The 6,851-nt window shown below is 35.9% G+C and overlaps 1 protein-coding gene across 2 annotated transcripts in view; it reads right to left on the reverse strand.

The window, feature by feature from the left end:
- ywhaz (tyrosine 3-monooxygenase/tryptophan 5-monooxygenase activation protein, zeta polypeptide) overlaps positions 1 to 2,767 on the reverse strand; it is a 37,030-nt gene extending 34,263 nt beyond the window's left edge. The window contains exon 1 of one of the 2 annotated variants that reach the window (XM_056254599.1): positions 2,630 to 2,767. The gene's annotated coding sequence lies outside the window, so the exon portion shown is untranslated. Of the gene's footprint in view, positions 1 to 2,075; positions 2,100 to 2,629 lie in introns of those variants that run through there. The other variant, XM_056254600.1, reaches the window with a different exon arrangement.
- Positions 2,768 to 6,851: the final 4,084 nt, after the last annotated feature.

Consider the following 6,851-nt stretch of genomic DNA (forward strand, 5'->3'; position numbering starts at 1 on the left):
AAAAAGTGGTTAGAAAAAATTAAATCTGAATCGGCTAAAATCGGTATCGGCAGGTCAAACTCAATGAAAAATCGGAATCGGCCTAGAAAATTGTAATTGGTGCATCTCTAATTTGAACAAATCGTTTGAATGAATGACTCAATGACTCGCTCATTAAGATGGTGCCTGCAGCCACCTATTGGCGGTTTAGTTTCAAAGTATCATTCTTTTCAACATTCCTTATTTGTATATTTAAAACAATCTCATAATCTCATTTAATACAGTTGTAATTTTTCAATGTAAATTATTTAATTTGATTGGTAACAGCCTAGTGTCTTATTATTCTAATTGAATGTATTGATCAAATTTAAGAATTTGAAATGAAAGATGGAGCATACATTTAATAAAATTAGGGGAAAAATGTCCTTTAAAAAGGTAAAAAAAATTATTTTTATATTTTGAAGAGTGTTTTCCAACAGTGATGTAATTGACAATTTAAGTTTGAAGGGAGTAACGCCTCTGTTTAGGCTATTAAGGAAATGTATTTTTCCAAAAGAAGAACTTTAATTTTAAATAAATGTTAATTCAGTCAGTGTGATATGTTACCATATTATCATGCTTAACACTGAGAATCTGAACAATTGTAATGTGATGATCAGATGCAGATATTTAAATCAAAGAATATCATAAGTTTGGGCGGTTGACGGGTGGATTCTTTATTTTTTAACAGCGGATTCGGGTGACTCAAAGTGCACCAGATTAATGAATAATTTATCTTTAAAATAGGGACCCCCCTAGAGGTACCGAGCTCCACCCACAAAATACTGTGGGAAACACAGTAGGCTATATGATGGTCTACGAAAAATACACATTTAATTATCTTATTAAAATACATGATCAGGATTTTACCACCTCCGCCTCGTTTTGAGCCAGGAAAAACCCTGTAACAGCCATATTGTGTCTTATTATTCTAATTAAACTTCTTGATTAAATGTAAGAATTTGACACAGAAGATGATTTAATTAGGTTCAAAATGGCTTCATAAAGGTAAAAATCTATCTATTACTACCACTGACACAGGGAAGAGTTCATTTCTGTGGGCATCAGTTTTATGAATTGAGTGAATAATATATTTTGAAGAATATGGGTAACCAAAGAGTGGATGGACCTCATTGACTTCCATAGTATTTTTGTTTTCCATACTATGGAAATCAATGGGATCCATCAACTGTATGGCTACCCATGATGTTCTTCAAAATAACTTTTGTGTTCAGTAGAACAAAGAAATTCATAAAGATGTGGAACAACTTGAGTGCGAGTAAACGACGACTATCCCTTTAAAGTCAGCACAAAACAGAAGTTGTGATAGTCTTTTCTTCCCTATTGTTTGTGACATATGTCCGAGTAAAACGTCTTCTGGACAAGAAAAGAAATGTAGGGCGGGACTTGATTTTGTCCATCTGTAATTGATTGGATTGTTGTGGTTCGCTATTGCTGTGATCTCATGTGAGTGACAGGTTGTCCCGCCCTCGCGCCGTTGTACACGTCATAAGAGAAGAGCAACTTGTTTCAAGTGGGAGAGGAAGTTCCATGATTTAAATTTTAAAACAATAATAATAATAATAATGTGATTAATCATTTATAGAAAATACTGCAATATTCCATACAAAAACCCATTTACTTTGCATGGGATATGTGAGAAAAGAGTGGGGGGAAAAAAACAGAAAAATGCGAACATGACTTCGGCGACCACGCCCAGTTCACACACACCAGCGCACAATGTTTAAACAAGACACCTCGATCTATCCATAGGGCTGATATTCAGTCTGATCACGGTCCATCCGGGGATTTATGCGTGCGAACTGCTCCCGCCCAGCGCGCGCGCGTGTCCAACCGAGTGCGTTCCGCTCTTTACCTGACATTACGTTACCTTTCTAGTATCCGCTTTGTCTCAATACAAAACCAATGCTAAACTGGGGTTTTGTTTGCCACATTTTATATTCCAACGGCATTTCAGACTATGAGAATATATTAAATTGTGCAGACAAAGAGAAAAATACCTATCATTTCCATAAGCAAATACACACGGTCGATACCTTCAACTGACAGGAACTCCACAGTAGTAAAGCAGTGAGGTAAACGCCCTACTTTTTGCCCAATGTGCCCGACAAGATCTAGCTTGCCAGATGTCCTCTAGGACTACGCTTGAATGCGATAAATCACAATTTTACACTTATATTCTGAGTCCATAACATATGAATGATAACAGATGAAGTGAGATTTCTGTGCGGAGGAGGAAGACTCATCCTTCCGTTGTCTGGAAATCTGAAACGGCTTGAACTGCACTAAGACTCTGGCATATGCGGAAAACAGCGGTTATTAAGTGACACAACAGCCATGGCTGCGTTAAAATAAGTAATTCACGGCGAACTTTTAATTCTGGTATGATCCGCACTGAACCACGAGTTGTTTCTCAAGCAAAAGCTTTGAAGCATCCCTGTGCAAGTAACGTTAGCTATTGCAAAACATTTGCTTCGCTTCGAGTGATATAAATTGCTCGGTTAAAATGAGCAGACTCGGAACAAAGAAATACAGTTCTTATTTATACAACGATACACTGAAGAGGTAAATGAAACGAAAGTAAGCCAACCTGTGAATGAGAGTCTGTCTCCGGCTGTACAGTTCAGCTGCCACTCACTGACTGACTGTGGCGCGCAGCACAGCGTTCCCGTGCGATCCACGGGGTTTCCGTCCCACTCACGCTCTGCTGGAGCAGGGACTGGGCAGGGGCCATGACGTCAACCGCTGCCAAGGCAACCGGATTTTTGATTGGCGTGCGCTGCAAGGAGAACCTCGAGCGCGTTTGATTCTGAAATTAATCTAAATGGGGAGAATGATTTTAAATTAACCCTATAAACTAAAGCCTGATATATGAAGTAGTCTTTTTGAAATTAAATAGTTCATACATTTTTTTTTGCATATGTGTTTTATATCATATTTGATACATCAGGCTTTTGTGTAGCCCATATAGTGTATAATGAGAATAAAAATAATATGAAGCTCATACTTGAGAAGGAAAAAAAACGGGCCAAACTGAGCAAAAATATGCACATAAAATGAAATTCTGAAAGCTAATGTAATAAATGTTTAAAAACATAAAAATGTACACGAAATGCATATAAATATCAGTTGTCTATCTCCCAATAACACGTCTTAGTAATTGATATTTAAATGCTTAGTTTTATGATCAGTAGTTTTTATTGTAGGGGGCAAAACATAAGTCTATAATTTAAAGCAATACAATTGATGATTGAGAGATGAACAAAATAAACGTTCCTCAAAAGCCTGATGTATCATAGGCTATATTGATTCATTTTAACAATATTTTTCTTTAAAAATGTATGGATAATCATGCAAGTAAAGTTGCTTCAGTCCAGCAAATCTTCATGTTGAAATATTACTAACAATAGATATTGTTTAGTTCATAGAAATGTATAAAGATATGTGACACGTGAAGAGACACGTGTATCACAACCTGATAAAAAATGTGATAAAAATGCTAAATTATCAATCAGACGGCAGTATATTGTGTACAACAGGTTTTTGAGCAAAGTTTTGATTATGATGATAATTTAGAGGCCTTCACGTATCAAATATGATATAGGGTTTATAGGGTGAATATGTAATTTATGCCTTAAACACATTAATTAATCACAAGAAAATATTAATACATAAAATATTATGTAATATTATGTAAATATTATTTAAATATTATTTTTATATTATTAATATTTACAACAAAATATATTAATTTAATTATTTACTCCTCCCAAAAAATAAAAATATAAGAATTCCCATTAAAAAAAAAAATCTAAATGGTATATTATGATTATACACATTCAATTGAACGCCCCCCCCCCCCCCCCCAAAAAAGTTAAAGTGTATTTATTTCAGTTAACATTTATTTGCTTTTTTAAATGGTTTTATAATAACCCTTATTATCTTATGTTTATTTGTATAATAAACGGCTTCTGTCCTCTATAGTGAAGTCATGCATCAAAATGTTAATGACACTGATGAATTACTCTGTTTAGATTTATCTGATTTACATGGCATGTATTGCTTAATTGTCTTGCGTAAACAACTTCTGTTTTGCTGTAATTGGGTTAGTCAAAATGCAGCACAATAGTTGACTCAGAGGACATTGATGTGTCAGACATCATGCTTGCTAGACACTGTCTGGTATAAAAACCATTAAGCACAGAGTCTGACAGAGGAAGGAAGACAATATTGTCTGATCTGATATGGTCTGAACACACTGTCAGAGCAGCTCGCCCTCTAAACTGGAGCAGAGGAACGAGATATTAATAAAAGCAGAATCTCAATTATCTTCCATCGAGGTCCATAAAGAGAACATGTTCTAGTTTTTAACAGGGTCACATTTTCTCATTGGAAAGTCGTGTTAAGATATTACAACCCAATTTATGACTGTAGCCACGCCAGAATTGTAAGATCTCAAACCTGTTGGCATGGTTTTCAATGTTAAATCAGTGGTGTAATAGTTATATTGTGACTATCTACAGATGGTGTTACTCAAAAATAAGCTATACTTTCTCAAATGTAAGATTTTGACTCATAAGGGATTTTTACCCCACCCACAGGCACACCTACCTCAACATGTTCAGCGGCGATAAACTATCGTTGTCACTGGTGAGTCATTGATGACACAGACTAGAGATTTATCTGAGGTCATTTACACAAATCAACTCAATCCAGGGACAATTGGTTATAATACACAGTTGTGCATTGCCAACAAAGAAACTAAGAAATTAATCTCCCACTTTCCATGATTATACACTAGAGGCACAAATCCCAAAATGTTTGTGTGACATAGCTATATAATGCTTGATAAACTATTACTTAACATCAAATTAACCTACCATGAGAAGTAATTTGATTTAAACAAAACAAAATTGGAAAATTGGATTTTTCCACCTCTAAAATGGTGATTTTGGCACCTCAAAGATCTTGACCTTTCACCAAAAATCTGTCGAATTTATATTCAATTCAGTGTTGTATAAAGCTTTTTTCAATCTTAACTACTGTAATTCATCATGTTTTAACAATTTCACGTCTTACACTCCGACTCGGCATGAAAATGTAGGGCGGGACTTGATTTTGTCCATGGTGAATTGATTGGATGGCTGTGGTTTGCTATTGTGAGTGACAGTTTGACCCGCCCTTGCGCCAGTGAACGCCATCAGGAAAGAGATGTCATTGCAAGTGAGGGGAAGTAATTTTGATTAAAGATTAAAGAAGGGAAAATAAATTTAAAAACAAAAGAAGTGCACAGATAAGTCATTTATCATAAATACTGCAATATTCCATAAAAAAATCATATATATACCAATCATTTCCGGTGAGGGTCCTGCTGTATTTCACCTAGTCCTTGTAACTAGCCTTCCCATCAGAATGATTTATTGGAGGGTGTGCCCTGTACGAGAAGAGCAGCCCGACTCGTCTCAACCTGCAGGGCAACTTCCTGTTCTTCCACATAATCATCGACTACCTGCATTCTCCTGAGTGAGAGTGGGACAAATAGGGATTTACCATGGGGAAAGCATTATTGTTCCCTGAATGTGATAAAAGCACCCTGCAGTTAAATTCCTGAGTTCTCTTGCGGAAGCAATTATGACAAACTGATTACCAAAATGATCTTTACAAAAAAAATAGAGAATAAATTCCTCTGTTGATCGAACAACATTCTTTTAACTCTTAACTATTTAGTTATTTATTTTATTTAAGTTGCAAATGCATTAATGAAGCAAATGCATTTAAAGGGTTAGTTCACCCAAAAATGAAAATTCTGTCCTTCGTTCACCTTCGGAACATAAATGAAGATATTTTTGATGAAATCCGAGAGCTTTCTGACCCCCAATAGACTGCAAAGTTATTACCACTTTCAAGGCCCAGAATAGTCCATGTGACTACAGTGGTTCAACCTTAATGTAAAGAAAAGCGACAATACTTTTTGTGCGAAAAAATAAATAAATAAAAATAACGACTTCATTGAACAATTTCTTCTCTTCCGTCCACTGTTCACGTTGTGTAAACAGTGCAGCGGTTCCGGGTTCTACATCAAAACGTTGGCTCAGTATTGGCCGACACTGTTCACGTGAGCACCACGACGCATGCGTGCGATTCTGACGCTGGAGCCAGCCAATACTGAGCCAACGTTCTGATGTAGAACCTGGAAACACTGCACTGTTTACACAACGTGAACAGCGTCAGAGACTGACGGAAGAGAAGAAATTGTTGAATTGTCATTATTTATGTTTGGTTTTTTTTGCTCACAAAAAGTATTATCTTCGCTTCATAACATTAAGGTTGAACCACTGTAGTCACATGGACTATTTTAACGATGTCTTTACTACCTTTCTGGGCCTTGAAAGTGGTAATAACTTTGCAGTCTATAGGGGGTCTTCATTTGTGTTCCGAAGATGAACAAAGGTCTTAGGGCTTTTGAACAACATGAGGGTGAGTAATTAATGACAGAAATTTCATATTTGGGTTAACTAACACTTTGTTTCACCTAACGAAAACTATTTTTAATAGTTTTAATTGTACAAGTAATAGGTCAAAAAGACTTTAGTCTGATTCTGTTGTGATTAATAAACTGTCGTGTTGTTGCCAAGGTAGTGATGCATAATAACTGCCCTAGAAACACTTTTCATTGTTGCCACTATAAACTATTTTTTTCCCATTCATACACTAATTTAGATCAAGGTTTTTGGACTTACAAAAAAACAGCAACACCACTCTCAGAATGGTCAACAATGACTTCAGCAACTGTGTTGAAGACATGCCTCACA

Source organism: Rhinichthys klamathensis, unplaced genomic scaffold (genome assembly GCF_029890125.1).
Source record: "Rhinichthys klamathensis goyatoka isolate OS25496 unplaced genomic scaffold, OSU_Roscu_1.1 h1tg000111l_1, whole genome shotgun sequence".
NCBI lineage: Eukaryota > Metazoa > Chordata > Actinopteri > Cypriniformes > Leuciscidae > Rhinichthys > Rhinichthys klamathensis.